General features: G+C 46.2%; 1 protein-coding gene across 2 annotated transcripts in view; it reads left to right on the top strand.

The window, feature by feature from the left end:
- LOC143039895 (glycerol kinase 5) overlaps nucleotides 1-20,632 on the top strand; it is a 474,671-nt gene that overhangs the window by 190,041 nt on the left and 263,998 nt on the right. The window contains exon 1 of one of the 2 annotated variants that reach the window (XM_076210228.1): nucleotides 14,302-14,320. The exons of the other annotated variant lie outside the window; for it this stretch is intronic. The gene's annotated coding sequence lies outside the window, so the exon portion shown is untranslated. Of the gene's footprint in view, nucleotides 1-14,301; nucleotides 14,321-20,632 lie in introns of those variants that run through there. 2 annotated transcript variants of the gene reach the window in all.

Genomic DNA, 20,632 nt, shown 5'->3' with positions numbered 1-20,632 from the left:
CCGACAATTTTGCTTATCTGTTTATCATGGGACATGTCATTTGAGATAATTACTCCCAGGTCTTTTTCACATCCCACTTTCTTTACTCTCTTTGTTCCAATATTATATTGTCCTTATATTCTTTTCTTACTTTTTCCGAACTCCATTATGCTACATTTCTTAATGTTGAAATCTACTTCTCACTTTGGTCTTTATTTCCAAACCTTATTTAGGTCTCTCTGTAGTGATTCACAATCCATTTCAGTTTTCACTTTCCTCAGCAATTTAGCATCATCTACAAAGAAGCTCATGTAACAATCCACATCTTCATCCATGTCATTCATATAAATAACGAACATTATTGGAGCTAGTACCGATCCCTGCGGAACTCCACTAATCACCACTTCCTAAACTGAACTCTTTTTCTCTGAGCACTACTTTCATTTTTCTGCCATGCAAGAAATCCTCTATCCAGTTTAATAATTTACTCTGTATCCCTCCTATGTTTTCCATGTTTTTGAATAATTGTTGTGGTACTTTGTCGAAGACTTTTTGTAAGTCTAGGAAAACACAATCAGCCCATCTATCCCTTTCTTGTATTATATATATTAGTCTTGAGTAGAAACAGATTAAGTTTGTAGAATACAATCTTCCCTGTCTGAATCAGAATTATCTCGGGTTTATTATATTGTTTTCTTCCAGGTGTTTTATCCATCCATTCTTGATATTTTTCACAAAATTTTGGCTACAGTGCTTGTAAGGGAGACCGGTCCGTAATTAGTTGGTTTTTCTTTGTTTCCACCTTTATATATTGGTACAATATTGACATTTTCCAGTCCTTTAGTATTTTCCTTCTTTGAGTGAACACATTATGTTATATATTTTATCCATTAAGTCTTCTTTATATTTTTTAGTATCCAATTTAGAATTCTGTCTGGGCGTATGATTTCCTGACACCAAGGTTCATTAGTTCATCCATTATTTCTTATTGTGTTATTATTTCCCTCATGGGGGAGATCGCATGTCGTGATAGGGTTCGGACAATCCAGGGAAATGAGACTCACAATAACACTAAAACTAAGATTTAATGGTTACTATGCACGGAGGTCACGGATGAGGGCTCGTAGAGGGAAGGTCCGGAGTGAGGGCCTCATCAAGCGTCGTGGTTGAGAGCGAAGGGCCACAGGAGGGAACGAGGCGACTTGCTGGAGAGAACTGGTCCCGAGGCGTCTTGCTGGGAAGAACTGGTCCCGAGGCGGCTTGCTGGAGAGAACTGGTCCCGAGGCGGCTTGCTGGAGAGAACTGCTGCTTGGAGTTGTGCCCGGGAGAGAACGCGATTTGCGATTTGCTAGGTAAGACCATCCGCTTGCGCGGCATCGGTTTGTGTGGGAGGGAAAGAAGGTCTGTAAGAAAATGAAAAGATAGTAGTGTATAAAAGAGAGATTTTGCCACCGGGCGTATAGGGATATTTATTTCGCGGCGTCGTGGCTTTGGAGGTATGGGCAGGAGACTTGGGGTTGGAGACTGCGATTGATGTGTAACCGTGAGGTTACATGGAATATCTATTCTTCTTATCCTCATCCAACAAAGTTAGAAAATGAGTAGGAGGCTTAGTCTTAGGGAAAGATAGAGAAATTGAAAATAATTTTAGTGGCAGGTAAATTGAAATGAGATGTAGTAGGAAAGTTCGAAATGAAAATAATTTCAGTAGAAGAGAAAGTTTTGTAGTTGTTTGTGCATGTAGTTGTGTTAGTTTTGTTTGCGGTATGGATTTGTGTGTATTCTACACATAGAGGGTTGATGCCTCCAACGTGTATGCTTATAGCCTGTCAATTAATGGGCTACATGCAACAACAACAACAACAATAATAATAATAATAATAATAATAATAATAATAATAATAATAATAATAATAATAATAATAATAATAATAATAATAATAATAATAATAATAATAATTGTCACAAAATCCCTGGACAGTGGAAGGAGGAGGTGGAGGTTGTGGGAGCGTGGGAAATACCTATCTTAGGTGAGATGAAGGGGATAGATAGCTGCAGTGGGAAGCCGAAGTCCAGGAGTTTTGAGTCACCGACCGGGACCACGCACGCTCCCTTCTCAGCGCGCGTGTACATAAGTCAAAGAGGGGGGGTGGGGGGACAACTAATTAAGTAGACCGTCCTAGGCTAATCAAACAGATCATCCTATTGTGATGTTTAATGATCTAGATTAGTTCTACAATCAAACATTGTAACCATGCTACTCAATACTTAGTAGGATATTTTAACAGATAACCTAATTTCACTTATGTATCCTACCTAATCCCTGCGCGAGTCTATGACATCTAACTCATACTTAACCACTAGGTCGTCCTTTTCTTTACTTCTCTTAGCGTCTTCTGCTGTTTGCGGGGATGTCTTCCAATAGGCGCGGGTCCCTCGTTCCGGTAGGATGCGTCTGGGGTGCGGACGCCTTTGTTGTTGAGCTCGGCGGGAACTGACTGACCTCGTGAGGTAGCACTTCACGGCGGGAGTTGGGATCGGTACGCATGCGTCTCTCCGTAATTATGCCAGTTCCTTTCCGGGCAGGATTTCCCGAAAGGGGGCGTTTCTGCACCTTCTAGTGGCGATACGGCAGAACGATTAGGTTGGGCAATCACTGAAGGCGACTCTTCACCGACATGTTCCTGGTCACGGTGGCGCTGAATGTCGTAGCACTGATATTCACGAGTTCTCAGGGCACTAGTCACTTATAATATGATTAATCAGCCGTGTATGACTGACGGTGATTAAACAGTTCGTGTTAATAAGTGGAATTCGCAGTGACCACTCTACGAGAGAATGATGCACATTTGGAGCTTCCGAGGACACGTGTGTCCCACCTCACTCCGTCTGAACCCAAGCCGCACTACTGGGTCAAGCACTGACCTATCAACTGCCTCCCATACTGCATGGCATACACCGTTGCCGTTTTTCGCAATGTCAACTCAATAGTTCCGTAGGGGGCGCTGTGCAATGTTTATGTGGAAGTTGAAACAGTTCTAATTGTTCCTTGTGGGTAGTCACTACTCACAAGAGCGGAAGATATGATCCTAACTAGTCTAATTAAAACTAGCCCAAACAATAAATGGCAAGCGCGCAGGGGGGGGGGGTGAAATCGTTAGAACTAATTCGAACGGTAACTCTTCAATGTAATACACTAATTCTATTCATAAAATAGCAACTTACAACTGCAAGAAGGAATAGTAAACTTGAAAGGATGTGGAATCCCACACTTAATATCAAACATTCGTGTCTTTGCTCGCAGGCATATGTAGACACCTGGAACTAAAGGGAGGGGGGAGGGTTTCCCTGAGCAACTAGAAGTCTCTCTCAAATTCGTTAAATCACTGAAATTGATTGCCAAATTGGCACAATAGTGAATGAGGATAAGGAGAAGGAAAAATATCAAGAAGTAGTTGATAGAGGCCTTAAGAGTTCCGGAGATTCCAAGGAGTAGAGGGAATTGATAGACGAAAAGGGCTGAAATAAGACGAAAAACTGTGGAGCTTGCGTCGGCTATGACCTTGAGCGAAAGTATTTGGTAACTGGTTTGAGAACAGACGTAAGAAAATGAGAAGTAATAGTAGGCCGTGTGTCACAACCCAAAGTTGTGACAATAATAATGATAGTAATAATAGTAATAATAATAATAATAATAATAATAATAATAATAATAATAATGATAATATTATTATTATTATTATTATTATTATTATTATTATTATTATTATTATTATTATTATTATTATTATTATTATTATTATTATTATCATTATTATTATCATTATTATTATTATTATTATTATTATTATTATTATTATTATTATTATTATTATTATTATTATTATTACTATCATTATTATTGTTATTATTATTATCATCATCATTATTACTATTATTATTATCATTATTACTATTATTATTATTATTATTATTATTATTATTATTATTATTATTATTATTATTATTATTATTATTATTATTATTATTATTATTATTATTATTATTATTATTATTATTATTATTATCATCATTATCATTATCATTATTATCATTATTATCATTATCATTATTATTATCATTATTATTATTATCATTATTATTATCATTATTATTATCATTATTATTATCATTATTATTATTATCATTATCATTATTATTATTACAATTATTATTATTATCATTATTATTATCATTATTATTATTATCATCAATTATTATTATTATTATTTATTCTTATTATTAATTATTATTGTTATTATTATTATTATTATTATTATTATTATTATTATATTATTATTATTATTATTATTATTATTATTATTATTATTATTATATTATTATTACTATTAATTATTACTATTATTATTATTACTATTATTATTAATTATTACTATTATTATTAATTATTACTATTATTATTAATTATTACTATTATTATTAATTATTACTATTATCATTAATTATTACTATTATTATTAATTATTACTATTATTATTATTATTATTATTATTATTATTATTATTATTATTATTATTATTATTATTATTATTATTATTATTATTATTATTGTCACTATTATTACTATTATTATTATTACTATTATCATTATTACTATTATAATTATTATCATTATTATTATTATTGCTTTCACCAGTCAAAGCTGGTGAAGGGGTATATTATTGATAAGTACGGTTATACACGTCTTATCGTGTACACCGCACGTGTGACGGGCGCAGCTGACAGACAGACTGTACGGTGTGGTCTAGGTGCAATGTGTTGTATCAGGTGTTTGTGTCGGTCGTGCAGTTTTTCTATGTGTCTTGTGTAAAGTTTGTGTTTGTGTTGGTTGAGTGGACGGATGTTGGAAATTCGGTGTAGAGACAGCATTTCTGATGTCGCTCCATCGCGAACCCGTGATGAACTTGACAGCGGCATTCTCAACCTTCTGATGGTCGTAGTTATTAGTGGGACATGTCAGCTGGCTTAGTCCCGGGGATTGGCACAGAATCGGTCTGACGAGGGCCAGGTACAATCGGCGTTTGGTGGTCAGTGTTGTAGTTTTGAAGCGTCGTAGCCTTCCCAGCACATCCCTAGCCTTCGCTCCCTGTTTGCGGAGGTGTGGGGTCCAGGTAAGGCCACTATCGAATGTGCTACCCAGCACACAGGTATGGTCTTTCATTGGGACGTTTGTGTTGTTTATTTTAAGATGATTGTTTGTGACTGTTCTGTTGGTTCGCTTGCAGCAGAAGTATACAGCTTTGTATTTCGACGCGTTGGTCTTAATGCGCCACTGTTGCTTCCACGCGTGTGCCCCGTCTAGGATGTTTTGCATTACGTGTAACGCTCCCTGCAGCGTTTTGTGTCTGCTAAAGTGATTAGTGTCGTCCGCATACGAAAGAGTTAGAGCTCGGTTGCGTGGATAAACTGGCTCTGGCAGGCCATTCGTATATAGATTGTACAGAGTGGGGGCAAGGATTGACCCTTGCGTTACTCCAGCCTTCTGCACAAAAGGTTGAGACAGACAGCCCCGCCACTTTATTCTTATTGTCCTGTCGTCCAGGTAGTTGTAGAGTAACCTTGTGAACGGCAGGGCAAAGTCGAAATTGTGGTACAATTTGTACTTAAGGCCTTCATGCCAGACAGTATCGAATGCCTTCTCTATATTCTTACAAACCAAAATGGCCTTACCAGGGCGACCGTTTGGCGGTCTTTTAACCCATTGAGTGATCATGGAAATGACGTCGTCTGCACAGCGCCCCGGCCGAAAACCAAATTGGCAATCCCTCAGCACATTCTCCGTCTCTAGGTACACGGTCAGGCGGCGGCAGAGGACGTGCTCAAACACCTTACCAAAGTACTCCAGAAGGGAGATCGCCCGGTATGAAAGGGGGGCGGAGGCGGGTTTCTAGGGTTTAGGAATGAGGATGGTGTGGGAGGCCTTGAAAAGTTGCGGGAAGTACCCAGAGGCTAGTGAGCTGTTGTATAGTGTCGTCATGTGTGAGATTATGTTGTCTGGCATACGTTTGAGTATGTGTGCATCGATGCCTGAAGGGCCAGGGGATTTTAATTTTAAAGCCGAGATAACCCCTTTTACCTCCTCCAAAACGATGGAGCAGATAAGGGGATCATCTTCATTTAACTGAGAGAGATCAACAGTCTCATCGGGAATGAGGTCACTACATATGTTCATGAAAGAGTTAATATTGTGTAAGATGCTAAAGCAATGTGGTCCTTGCACAGGATGGGATTTAAAGACCTCACTCCATGCTGACGCCAGAAGGTCAGCTTGGTGCTGGGGGGAATGTGCAGAATGGTTCAGATGGTTGATGACCTTGGGTGGAGGTGTAGAGCACTCCTCCAGCTGACGTTTGACGGTCCTCCATAACTTGGAAGGGCCCGTCTCACAGGCGCCGGAGAGCGAGGCCATCAGTTGCCCCTCCTCACGATGTGAATCGATGTAGAGGGACTTCCTCAGGCTTCTCTGTAGCCAGTGAATGTCTTGTAGGATGGCGACACGGGCCTCTAGGGGTGCTTGTAATAGGTCTGTAAATCTGTTCTGTAGTGCAATGCGTAGTCTGTTAGTGCGCGGTGAACGTGGCAACCTTTCGGTGCTTTGTACTAGGAATGTGCTTTTTTTACAGCGTTTTTGACAAACTTTTAAGTGAGCGCCATTCCTACTCTATCGCCGCATGTAGAGCGTTGTTCATGTTTGTGTTGGTGTATGTCGTGAGTGTGTTTTTGAAACCTTCCCAGTCGGCCCGACTGTAGCGTAACCGAGGCTCACTGGGGATAAGGATGGGTGAGGTGGAGATGCGAAGGATTAAGGGTATGTGGTCTGAGAGGGTGGGGGCACCGGGTGAGATAATAGAGTTGAGGAAGAAAGCTCGGCTGTTGGAGAACACCAGGTCGGGCTTACCCTGCAATCCATGACCTATGAATGTGGGAAAGCCCGGACCTAGGAACTTCAGCCGGTGAAGTATAGTGAGAGAATGCAGTTGCCGACTCACTGAGCTACTGCTGTGCGTTCCAGGGCTCCAGGCAGCATGTCTGCAGTTGAAGTCGCCAATGAAGATGTTTGGGACTTTCTATGACATCACCTTGGCAATGTCAACAAAGGGGAGGAAGGGGATACGGGGAGGGCGGTAGAAGGTACACAGGAGGATGGGACCGCGAATGATGCTCAACCTGATCGCGAGCATCTGCTCATAGTGAAATTGATCAAGTATTGTTGCCTGAAGGGACTTCCTGGCTAGAATACAGACGCCCGAGTGCAAAGCAAGACCTCGACTCCAAGTGCTGAAGCCTTGAATCTTGGGGAGAGAGTCGGGGGTTGGATCACCCATCGAAGTCAAACAAATGACATCAGGACCGTGTCTGGCAATCTCTAACAAGGTGCTGGTCCTTTGTGGGGTCCAGTTACAGTCGTTCTGGTAGTACACACGTAAATCCAATCTATCCATAGGAATAGTTGGCTTCAGTGAGTCCTACTAACTGGAGGGAGTTTTGGAAGGAAGTTTAGTTAGCCTTAGGGGCTTGGAGGGTAAGCACTTCGCTACCGGAGGAGGAGGATGCACTATCCTTAGACTGGACCGTGTCTAGAGTAGTGCTGGTGAAGGGGATTATGTATCGCAGCGTCTCCTTTGTGAGATTGGTCAGGTTCAACTTAGGCCTCCCCGTCGAGCTGGCTCGTGGTATGGCCACGCGGCGCGATAGCCCGGAGGAGGTTTTGGTTGCCTCTGACGAGGAGGAGCGAGGGCTCAGGATTGGGGAGCGTGAGCGATTGCTACGTTGGAAGGATTCGAGTCTGGATGCCCTGGACTTAGGGCGTGATTGCCTTAGGTTAGGTTCTTGCGCAGCCTTCTTGGGGGAGGCGGAGGAGGAAGTGGAGGAGGAGGTGGAGGAATCAGAGGGAGGGGTGTGGAGGGAGAGAGGGTAGAAACGGAAGGAAAACAGAGGGAGCGGTGGTGGGAAGGGCAGGGGCCATCCTTTTAAAGGAGACTGGTGGGAACCCGGGGAGCTTTCCCGAGTTTCTGATTGGCTGCTGGCTGGCTGGCCTGGACGTCTTTGCGAACTATGCTTGCCAACTACAGCGAGTATAAAGGCCTAGCTCGAGTTGTGTGACGGCCAGTCTGGTTTTGACCAGCGGCGCGTCACTACACACACTTCAATTCCCTCGTCCCAATGCTGCACTTTTCTCTAGTGAGAACCGACTTGAAGTGGTTGTTGATGACTTCAGCTATTTCTAAATCTTCTGTATATTCTATACTTCCGTGGTGTAGTTTCACCATTTCCTGCTTATTTTTAAGTTTACCATTCACATACTTATAGAATAGTTTGGGTTGATCTTTACATTTTTCTATGATGTCTTTTTTGTTTTTGTTTTTCTGCGCACTTTTATATAGTAATTTCTATGGTTAATATGTATTTGTTACTTTCCATTTTATTTATATTTTCCCATCTTTTCCAAGTTTTACCTTTCCTATCTTTTGCCTCACTGCATCTTTTGTTGAACCAGCACCTTTTCCTGTTTTTGTCTTGGTACGTATTTATTCACTCCTTCATTATAGATTTCCATCAAAATCATTCATTTCTCTTCTACTTGTGTCTCTTCTTTGGAAAAGTTTTCCCAATTTGCATTTTGAAAGAATTTCTTAAGTTTCCTAAATCCATTTTGTTGTACATCAGTCTTCCTTTTCTGTATTTCTCATTTCTCTATATATTTCCTCCATTAGTTCAACCTCTATTAGTATGTGATCACTCTTTTCAAATGGTGTTTTGAATCAAATTTTATCCACGATTTCAGGTCTGTTGTAAATATTAAAACTAGTCTTGACAGTTCTTCATTACTTCTATATCTGGTATTTTCTTTTACCCATTGTATCATTGTATGTTCTATAGTCATGTCAAGTAATACGTTTTCCCATATATCCTGTCCGTCTTTCACTGTCATCTCATCTCAACAGATTTCCTTGCAGTTAAAATCTCCCATAAGCACCAGGTTACCTCCATCCTTCAAAATCTCATTTAATGAATGCCTTGTATCTTCTAATATTTTTGAATACTCGCCCTCTTTCCAAGAGCCCGTTTTTTGGGGGTACACACATCACCACAAACTTTCTACTTTTCATGTCGCTGTCTTCAACATTTATCATGATCATTTCCACATTGTTTTTACCCTCTGTAACCTTTGTCACATATAAGTTTTTCTTAATTAAAAACATGATTCCTCCGACCTGTTTCTCGTTTCTGTTTTTAACCCAATAATTATATAGCCCATGTCCAACACTATTTGGTGGTAGGGGACCCCTTAATTTCGTCTCCACAGTTCCCATTATATATATATATATATATATATATATATATATATATATATATATATATTTATATATATATATATATTTTTTTTTTTACTGGTAACCATTTAGTTCACTCAATCTTGAGATTAATCCGACTATATTACTATAGGCCACTTTTATTTCTTTATTTATTCTTCTCCGTGCCGTTTTCTGTTTCTTTTGTTTCGCTTACCTTAGTGTACAATTTTCTCAGCCTCATATCTAAGACTCTCCAATAGTACTCCTCGCTTTCGATCTCCGTTATTTCCGTTATATATATATATATATATATATATATATATATATATATATATATATATATATATATATATATATACAGTATATATATATATATATATATATATATATATATATATATATATATATATATATATATATATCTTCGTCTCTTACTGTCTTTTCTCTTTCTCTTTCCTCAACATTCGCTTCTCTTTTTATCCATATATTGTTGAAAATGTTCATGTGGTGTGAATATAAGTGTATGTAGCGCGGACGGGGACGGGTGGTTGGCACCCCCGATGGGAGGAGGGGTCAAAGGGAGCGAGCGTTGGTACCCCCAGAGGGGGGAGTGCCCCCGCATCGGCGTGGGTCGACAGTGCCAAGAAAGGACGGCGCGTGTGTGGAGGTGTGAATGTGAGTGTAAGGGAGGGAGACTCACCGAGGAAGGGAGGGACTAATATTAGAAGTTAGGAGATAGGGAAATTAGCTTAGGGACCGTGCTGTGAGTGTTCCAAGGAGGAGTAAGGACCGACCAAGAAGCAACCGAAGGAACGGTATCATCGACAACCAAAGCAAATAAGTACCACGAGCTATCTAGGCGCCGTCGAGATGACCGCACCCAAGAGCAGCGATGAGCCGCTCAAGATGAATAGTATCACCCTAAGGCAGTTTGACGACAATGGAGACGTTGCTGTGTGGCTTACAAATGCGGAGTTGGTCGCGGAGCTAACGGGAGTAAAGGACGTGGCTAGTTACATTGCGCTAAACTTAGAGAACGTGGCCTTATCCGTCTACATGATGATCACGACCGAAAATCGAAAGATTGTGAAAAAGGTGAAGGAAATGTTACAGGAGGTTTTCGGGGAGATCCCTCTTGATGCGTTCTATAAGCTATAACGAATGCGGTGGACAGGTGAACAGGTCGACGTGTTCGCCAATGACACCAGGAGATTGGCGGGCCTGGTTAATCTCGAAGGCAACGGACTGGAGACGGTAGTGAGAATGGTTTTCGTGAATGGGTTTCTGGATCGCATATCGACTGGGCTGCAGGAAATGGATAATGCAGCGAAGGTGGACATGGGCGAACTGATAGCCCACGCCAGGCTCCTGACTAAGGCTAAGGATGGAGGGCTGGTGAGGGCCGTAGCTAGAGAAAAGCCAACAAAGAGGATGCAGGGTGTGGCGGGAGAGGGAACGCGGGTCGGAACAGCGAGCGGCAGGCATATGGATGAACCTCCTAGGGAAAGGAAAACTGGTGAGCCCGGGGGTGACTACAGCGGATGGCGAGGGCTGTCTCGGGTCCGCTGTTACGAGTGTCGGCGACTGGGTCACCTCACGAGGGACTGTACAGAGGTAGAGCTCGTCTGTTACTCATGCAATCAGCCAGGGCATATGGTCCGACACTGCAATCAGGGAAACGGAAAGCCGGCGGCCACCACGCAGGGCGCCGCCGAGGAAATGTAAGGACATCGTTCAGCCGTATGCCAATCGTGGATATCTGGGTGAGAGGAAGACGTGCGAGGGCGCTGATAGGTTCAAGATGTTTAACCACGATCGTGAGGACCGACGTAGTTCAAGAGTTCAGACAGGGAGATGTGGCCCTGACGACAGTCGACGGGAGGGAAATGAAATGCGAAGGTGACCAGGAAATTTAAATGATAGTAGAGGGTATTCTGATACGTCTAAGAGTGCTCGTCATCAGAACGATCTAGAGGGAATTGACGTGGTGCTGGGAATCTGGGAATGGACGGAATTGCCCAGCTTGAAGAAGTCACATTTATCGGTAGGCTCTTAATGATTGGAATGAGGCGGGACTTGGAAGGGAAGATGAAGACCCGACCAAGGCCGGGTGTGGACATAGGAGTGGCAATGGGAGCCGCGGAGGGCGGTACTGCCCCGAAGCTCGACCCTGTCGAGAGGGCGACGACGTGCACGATTGAAGACGAGGACTTCATAGCGGAATTTGATGGCCAGAAGTTGGAAGTAGAGTGGTATCCAAAGGAAGGCTTGCCCGTTTAGAAAAACAAAGTCGACTGCTACGCACGGACCCTCAGAGAGGGGGGTGAGGAAGGGTTTTGACCTTGAAGTGGAGCGCTGGATCGAGGAGGGAATCTTGAGTCCCTGGGAGGAACGGGTTGGGGGCGGAATCCTGCCCTTGATGGCAGTGGTACAACCAACCAAGAGCAAAGTACGACCGGTGCTGAATTTCCAAGAACTGAACCAATGTGTGAAGTGTCATACTGGCAACGATTTTGTAGACGTGTACAGCGAGCCCCTACGCATGTGGCGCCGAATGAGGGGGACGTCCGCGGTTGTAGGCTTGCGGGCTGCTTACCTGCAAATTCACGTGGCGGAGAAGCTATGGAAGTCCCTGCTAGTAAAATACAAAGGGAGAACTTATTGCTTGACCAGATTGGGGTTTGGGCTCAGCTCGGCCCCGAGGATCAGGACGAGAATCCTTAAGACTGTACTGGAGAAGACTGAAACGATGAAGAAGGGCACCGACTCGTACCTTGGCGACATACTGGTGGACGATAGCGTGGTGTCAGAGTCAAGCGTAGTGGATCATTTGGCTCGGTACGGATTGATAGTGAAGGAGCCGGAGCCGTTGGAAGGAGGAGCAGTGTTAGGACTGCGACTGGAAAGGAGCGGGACCAGAAAGCTGATGTTCAGGAGAGGGAGTGAGATCCCGAAGGTGACGGATGAATTGAGCAAACGAGAGCTCTTCTCCCTTTGTGGCAAATTAGTGAGCCACTACCCGATCGCCGGTTGGCTCTGTATGGCGTGCAGCTACATTAAGAGGCGGTCGGGGTCGAAGGATTGGGGAGAGAAGATTGATGAGGACACGATAACCATGATACATGACGTCGTACAGCGGACGATGCACGATGATCCAGTCAGGGGACAGTGGAACGCACCTCAGCAGAGCCAAGGCGTGGTGTGATGCGACGCGAGCAACATAGCCATCGGCACCGTCTTGGAGATAGGGGGCGTGGTAGTCGAAGATGGAGCGTGGCAGCGGAAATGGACGACTACCACCATATCAACGTATCAGAGTTGGACGCGGTCATAAAAGGAGTCACTTTGGCGCTGAAATGGGGGGATGCGTGAGATCGAAATCAGAACGGACTCAGCCACTGTAGCGGGGTGGATGAACTCGGTGCTGACGGCTGAGAAGAGAGTACGCACGAAAGAGGCTGCAGAGGTCCTTGTGAAGCGCCGCCTCGGGATCCTGAGGGAGTTAATCGACGAGTTCAACATGAAGATAAGGGTGAGGGAGGTGCCGTCGGAGATGAACAAAGCAGATGCGCTAACCGGAGGGAAGAAGAGCTGACTGAAAGTGAAGGAAGAACAGGACAAGGAGAAGCTCGAAGTGTGCGCCGCAGGGTTCCTTCGAGCGAAAGGGTTGCACGAAACACTTCACCTAGGGGTTGATAGGCCATTGTTCCTGTCAAGGAAGGTTGACCCGAATATATCGAGGGAAGAAGTACGGCATGCAGCGAGGGCGTGCTCCCGATGTCAATCCATAGACCCCGCCCCAAGGCAGCACTCGACGGGGGAACTTAGCGTGGGAGAAAACTGGAGGCGGCTGGCTGCTGACGTAACCCACTATCAAGGCACCAAATACCTATCGACGGTCGATTGCGGGCCGGGATGGTTCGGCATCTGACGAGAAGTGAAGGCGGAGACAGGAGAAGAAATTGCACGGGTGATGAACTAGATATTTTTGGAACGGGGTCCAGTGGATGAAGTCCTGATGGACAACGGCACAGGTTTCGGTCGGAGGCACTGAAAGGCACATTGGACAAGTGGAACACAAGACGCTTCTTCCGGGCGGGTTACCGACCGAGCAGAAATGGGATAGTGGAACGACACCATCGTACAATTAAGTCCACGACCGAGAAGGCACGAATACTTCCGACGGAGGCATTTTTTTTTTTTTTTTTTTTTTTTAACATATCCCCATATCAGGTTAAGATAACGGCTCGGTCCCGAAAAGAGCCGTATTCAAATACGATTGGTGGCATCCCCAGGAAGGGCAGGGACCACCGGCCAATGCCGAAGAAGGCCCCGCCTCAGTGTAGGTGGGGGAGGAGGTATGGGTGAGGGCAAAGGATAGGAAATGCACGTCGCAGTGGACGAGAGGGACAGTGATGGAGGTGAATTCGCGGAACAGCGTCTCTGTCGAGGGAATGCCGCTGCATGTCTTGGATGTTCGGCGTGTGGTGATTGAAGGAGAAGACGAGGAGGAGGGCCACGGAGTGACGGCGAATGAGGAGGCGGTGTCACGGAGACCCCACCGCGACAGGCGTCCCCCAAGGTGGCTATAGGACTATGAAAAAGGGAAAGAAGGAAACGAGGAGTAGGTTGATCTCGAGATCACGGGGTGTGTGTGTGTGTGAATGTGAGTGTATGTGGCACGGACGGGGACGGGCGGTTGGCACCCCCGATGGGGGAGGTCAAAGGGCGCGAGCGTTGGTACCCCCAGAGGGGGGAGTGCCCCCGCATCGGCGTGGGTCGACAGTGCCAAGAAAGGACCGCACGTGTGTGCAGGTGTGAATATGAGTGTAAGGGAGGGAGACCCACCGAGGAAGGGAGGGACTAATATTAGAAGTTAGGAGATAAGGAAATTAGCTTAGGGACCGTGCTGTGAGTGTTCCAAGGAGGAGTAAGGACCGACCCAGAAGCAACCGAAGGAACGGTATCATCGACAACCAAAACAAGTAAGTACCACAGTTCACTCCTTGTTAACGCTGATTTTGCCAGTATGTCTTCTGCTACCATTTGTGATCTTAGTTTTATCATTAGGGGTAGTTTTTTTTTTCTTTAGAATATTGTCCCATTCTATATATTTCTTCTATTCCTTTTGCTACTTCTTGGTCATCGTCTTGTACTTCTTATAGAATTGTTTTTGTTGACGCAAATTCCTGGACAGTGGAAGAAGGTGGTAGATGAGGTGGTGTGGGTAACACGTACCTTAAGTGATTGATGAAGGGAGGGGGAAGATAGCTGCAGTTGGGGAACCGAAGTCCAGGTGATTTTTATCACATCTCGGGACCACTCGCCTTCCCTCCAAGGCAAGCGTGAATAAATCAAAGAGGGGTGTGGGGACAACTCATAAAGAGAACCGTTCTAGGCTAATGAAACCCAGAACTCCTATCGTGAGTTTTAATGAATTGGAAAATTAGACACTGAAATTAAGCTACTTGACATTAAATAAGGGTTTTAACAGTTGGGTTCACATACATACATACATCCTATCTATTCCCTGCGCGCGTTCCTAGCTTAAGAAATTGTTGGTTAATGTGTACTTATTATTGTCTTGCTTGTGGAGACGTCTTCAATTAGCCTGATCTCCTGCTGAGCTACGATCGGCGCCACTTCGTTTGGTGGGGGCGGGGAGTGGACGGCCTGGGTGGCTGCAGTGGGGGTTGAGAGTCACTTCGTCGGCGTACCTCCCGTTCATCGCACTACACTCAGTTTTTGCTTGAGGGGTTTATACCCAAATAATCGTCACTCGATTTATTCCCGAGGATATAAATCCCCAACAGTCACTTGAGGGAGGAAAGGACGCGCTTAATATTCCGAGATAGAGCGGTCTGACCTCCTTTTTCGAACTCGATGCTTAGACTGCCCCTGTCCTGCGACAGGTCAGGTCACGATGTCCGCTAGCCGGCTTCCGACGTTGCCAATAGTACTATGTCTCCGTCCCTAGTTGCGAAGGGTACTACGAATAATGTTCATGCGGGAGGGTGACACAGTTCCAAGTGTTCTTTGAGGTAGACACTGTTCACGAGCGGGTTAAACACAGTCCTAATAATTCTAATTACCTAACTTAAAACAAATATGTGGCAGCGCGCAGGGGGGGGGGAGGGGGTGTGTTTGAGTGCTTTGTATGAGTGCGGACCGTTGAGCATGGCTCCGAGAACACAAATCAAAAGGGGGGGGGGTGTGTTTGAGTGCTTTGTGTGGGCGCGAATCGTTGAGCATGGCTCCGAGAACACAAATCAAAAGGGGGGGGTGTGTGTTTCTAGATATTAGAAGTCTCTCCCTTCGTTAAGGCATTGAATTGGTTGTCAAAAATGACATGACAAATAAAGAGGATAACGAGGAGAAAGGATGCAGCTACTAGAAGTCTTAAGGACTGGAAATTCCCCCGACTTTGGGGAATTAAGGGCTGATACGGAGAGAAAACAGACGAGAAAATGGGAAGGGAGACAACGAGCTGGGTGTCACAATTTAAAAAATTGTGACACAGGTTATGAACCAAAAAAGAGGAGGGGGGGGCGGTCTCCCCTATGGCTTGAAGCTGGGAGATGAAGGCTGGTCATTCATCATGAGTAAAGAACCAGATTCTGGCTTGCTTTTGACCTCTTCGTTTCGGTTGAGGGCTTCGAGTGCCGGAGTCTCAGTGGTGACCGTTTCTTCAACATGGATGCTGTTGATTGCAATAGTTTCAATAGGGGGGTGGAGGGTGTGATCCTGACTCCAGGGGGGCAGTTTGCCCCATACTACAGAACCTGCAGGGGTGACGAAAAGTTCGACATCCATGAAACGCGTGACGCGTTTAAAGACTAATGATATGTGGTCACTGCCTAATATAATGGTGACATTGGAAGCTTGGTCCGACGGTGTTTTATTGGCGATAGGGATGCCTTGAGACTGGAGAACCTGGACAGTACGTTGATACCCGGGCATGGAGATGTTTTTACCCACTGAAGGGTGCACGACCGCCTCGATGAGATGTTTCTCAGTGCCCAAGTGCAGGTTGAATTCAACGATGTCGAATCTCTGAGGTAGTTCAGTCTTGTTGAAGGAATCAAGGCGGCAAAGCACGGTTCCCTTTGGTTTGAGGTCAAGTTGGTCCACGACGGAAGGGTGAACAAACGTCCGTTGAGCTCCGCTGTCAGCGAGTACTTGTGAGATACATTTCTTGCGATCTTTAGTGAGGTGTCCGGTGAAAATAGGCAGAGCGACAGTGCTCGGTAATGCTCGTGGGATGAGGGCTGGGTCGGCGTTCTCAGTTGCGTTGTCAGGAGTTGTCGTAGGTTGTGACTCGTCTTCTGTGGGGACCGAAACAGTGGTTCCAGGATCAAATGGTGTAATGTGGGGACCTCGAGCGTCTTTATCAATTTGTGTAGTCCCAACGATGATCGGGACTGCTTCCGGTGCTGGAGGTGAAATGTCATCTGGTGCCGTGGAAGCGCGGACTGAAGTTCCTAAGATGGGAGCCGAGTGTAATGAAGAGGGGGTGGAGGTGGTTTCCGGGGCGTGGCCTACTGGGGGCGTGGCACAGGAGCCGTCATGTTGAGAGCTGACAGCCGTGGATGAAGTAGATGCATAGGTGGCATCTTGAGTAATTTCTATGAGGACTGGTACTGGTTCCGGGTCCTGATATAAAGTGGCATCTGGTGCCGTGGAAGTGCGGATTGCAGCTTGCAGGACGGGAGCCGCGTGCATTGAAGAGGGGGTGCAGGCGACTTCCGGGGCGTGGCCTTTTGGGGGCGTGGCACAGGAGCTGTCGAGGCGAGCGCTAGTAGACGTTGTTGAAGTAGTAGAGGTGCTCTGAGAGCTTGGGGCGTCAGTGGCAACTTGTATATTATCAATGAGGACTGGTACTGGTTCCGGGTCCTGAGATAAAGTGGCATCTGGTGCCGTGGAAGTGCTGACTGAAGTTGGTAAGATGGGAGCCGAGTGCGATGAAGAGTGGGTGCAGGTGGCTTCCGGGGTGTGACCTACTGCGGGCGTGGCACAGGAGCTGTCATGTTGAGAGCTGACAGCCGTGGATGAAGTAGAAGCATAGTTGGCATCTTGTGTATTTTCTATGAGGACTGGTACTGGTTCCGGGTCCTGATATAAAGTGGCATCTGGTGCCGTGTAAGTACGGATTGCAGCTTGCGGGATGGGAGCCGCGTGCATTGAAGAGGGGGTGCAGGCGACTTCCGGGACGTGGCCCTTTGGGGGCGTGGCACAGGAGCTGTCATGTTGAGAGCTGACAGCCGTGGATGAAGTAGAAGCAGAGGTGGCATCTTGTGTATTTTCTATGAGGACTGGTACTGGTTCCGGGTCCTGTTGCAAGGGGATATCAGGTACAGCGGAAGTTTGAACCGACGTCGTGATGGGGACTGTGGTCGTCAGAGGATGCTCAAGCACTGCTTCAGTGGGTGCTGATGAGGATTCCAAGACGGTTGGAGTTACTAGGATGGGAGCCATGTAGATTGAAGAGGGAGCACTGTTGGAAGCAGGGGCGTGGGTTACCTCTGGCGGTGCTCTGAAGGCGTCGTGGGAGCTGGTAGATGTTGATGGTGTGGGAGTTGAGGTGCCATCTTGTATTGCTCTCGTGCCAAGTGGCGCTGGTTGCGACGGAGGATGGTAGGGGGACTGGTGATGTGGGGGGTAGGCCCCCGGATACTGATAGAAGGGGGGGTAATACGGATGGTATCCTGAAGCATGCGGGTAACCAGCAGGAGGTTGTGATGAAGCCGCGCTGTAGGGGGGAGTGGGGGCGTGGCTTGACTGAGACTGGCTCCAGAGGTGAGAAGGAGCTGCATTCGGCGTAGAAGAAGTGAAGATGCCATTGCTGGTTAGGTTGATGGCTTGAGGGCACAGTGGCGCTTTATGGCGACCGCCACATTTCATACAGCCTGCTTGGAAGTCGCAGCGGTTCGTCAGATGCCTGTTGGAGTAGCAGATGGTACACTTGTTTAGTGTTAAAAGCCTGTTGGTGCGTGCGGAGATATCCGGGTATGTTGTACAGTGTGACGGCCTATGTGGGCAGTCGCAAAACAGACAGTTGGCGCGTGGCTGTGCTTCGTCGGGGACCGCAGATGCCGGTTGTGGGGGCGTGGGTACAGGCCGTCCAGTGCTGTGCCTTGACGTACGACCTTGAGTCCTCGGAGGCGTCCCCGCGGTCGTTGTTGGCGGTCGAAATGGGCGCGTTGAGGGTTGAGCGGGAGCAGGTGTAGGGGTCGCTGTGGCAAATGGGTGTACCAACACCGGGGTATGGAGTCGACTGCCCGTGATGGCACCCGAGTAAACTTTGAGTGCTGATTGAAGCTCTGGTGCACTTAGTTCAGAAGTGCCTTTGAACAGGTATATTGATGAAAGAACCTGTCGGGGTAGTTTCGGCACTAGGACATCCTCTACAAATTCATCGGAGAGGGCTTGTCCTACTGCGTTCCTGTACCTTTCGCCCAACTCATCCCAATCGGCGAGGAACCTCGACAAGTCCTCACATTCGTCCGTAGGTGCGGGAATGGCGACGAGGCGTTCCTTCAGACTTCTTCGTACTGCCAAGGGCTTGTCATAGGCATCATGCAGCCGTCGGATGGTGTGTTCATACGCGGTGTTGTTGAACACGGGGTATCCAACGAGACGCTTGGCACGCCCCGTTAGAGAGCGCATGAGAGCGCTGAACTTTTCTCCCTCTGTGTACCTATTGCTTTCGTGAACATTTGTCTTGAAAATGCTCCACCAGCTGGAGAACATTTCCAGATCCCCATCGAAAGAGGGGGTATGATTTTCTTCCCTTATGTATGTAACCAGTGGGCTTTGATTAAGCTGGCTGTTTGACGCTTGAACGGCGGTATTTGCGCCGTTCACTCGCGCATCTGCTCGGACTTTTAGGTTTAATAGTACCTTCTTGTGGGGTCTTAGTTCCTGTTTCAGTTTTGTGAGCCGATCCTCGTGAGGATGGCGTGCCCACGCGGGCTCCAATAACCGCCATGTTTGGTGATGGTCTTGACCTTCTTGAAGAATTTCCGTAGCCGCACTGGGACTCAGGCTCTCAACATTGATAGCCCCGTAGGCTTCAGAATATTCCGTGACAGCGTCAAGGAAATTCTGCGTGATGGCAATGAGCTCGGTCAGTGTTGCGTTCGTAATTGCGTCTTCGTTAGGGCTGTAATAAGACATGGTGGCCGCCGTCTGAGTATGCTTGCGGTCACTGAATCATAAGCCGAGAGGGGGGGTGTCCGCTCTCCCTCTAAAGAACGATGCAGAGTCGAGCGAAAGAATCGCACGACGAAAATGGAGAATCGAAGGGGGTGACTATAGAAGATTGTGCTGTCATACGAGCTGGTCTGACAAAGGAGGGGGGAGGGAGGAAACTCGCGTGAAACCGCGAAAGTTTAAAAATAAGGCCGCTTGAATCCGGGCCGATGCGAGCCGTTAGCGTCAGGTCATCCGTAACGGTAACGGCTAGGCTTAACACAAGGACGTGGTGGCGGATGGCGCCAAAAGGGGGGGTATTTGCGCCGCTTTGGAAGGCTGGGCCGAGCCGAAACTAAATTAAGCCGAAAATGGCTGAACTTAAAATTACGATGTGCGGCTGAGGATGCCGCTGAATGATGAGGCCGGGCGGAATTACCCGTGAAAAAGGGACCAGTGTAATTTCAGCACAATCTAATTCTACTTAAGGGGCGAAATGTTGCACAAGAGAAAGGTAAAAGTAGGAATGGTAAATTAATGTGACATAAAATTACTATATCATGGTTGACCTAGTGCGTGCCTTAACGAGCAGGAGTGACTCCTGTACAGTGCATTGAGTTGCTAACCTATGCGCAGGGAAACATGTTGTGATCTACTTCATGAGTTGTCATACTGATTATTGAACTAGTGAAGTCGCATTAATTTACGAGTTCTGTACATAGGTAATGGAATGAATATCCGGTTCGAAGGACCACTAGCGAGCACGTGACGCAAATTCCTGGACAGTGGAAGAAGGTGGTAGATGAGGTGGTGTGGGTAACACGTACCTTAAGTGATTGATGAAGGGAGGGGGAAGATAGCTGCAGTTGGGGAACCGAAGTCCAGGTGATTTTTATCACATCTCGGGACCACTCGCCTTCCCTCCAAGGCAAGCGTGAATAAATCAAAGAGGGGTGTGGGGACAACTCATAAAGAGAACCGTTCTAGGCTAATGAAACCCAGAACTCCTATCGTGAGTTTTAATGAATTGGAAAATTAGACACTGAAATTAAGCTACTTGACATTAAATAAGGGTTTTAACAGTTGGGTTCACATACATACATACA

The sequence above is a fragment of the Oratosquilla oratoria genome, chromosome 27, assembly GCF_046742065.1.
Source record: "Oratosquilla oratoria isolate Oo_2021 chromosome 27, ASM4674206v1, whole genome shotgun sequence".
NCBI classification, from domain to species: domain Eukaryota; kingdom Metazoa; phylum Arthropoda; class Malacostraca; order Stomatopoda; family Squillidae; genus Oratosquilla; species Oratosquilla oratoria.
The sequence above is the reverse complement of the archived record's forward strand: the minus strand, read 5'-3'. Positions and strand labels throughout refer to the sequence as shown.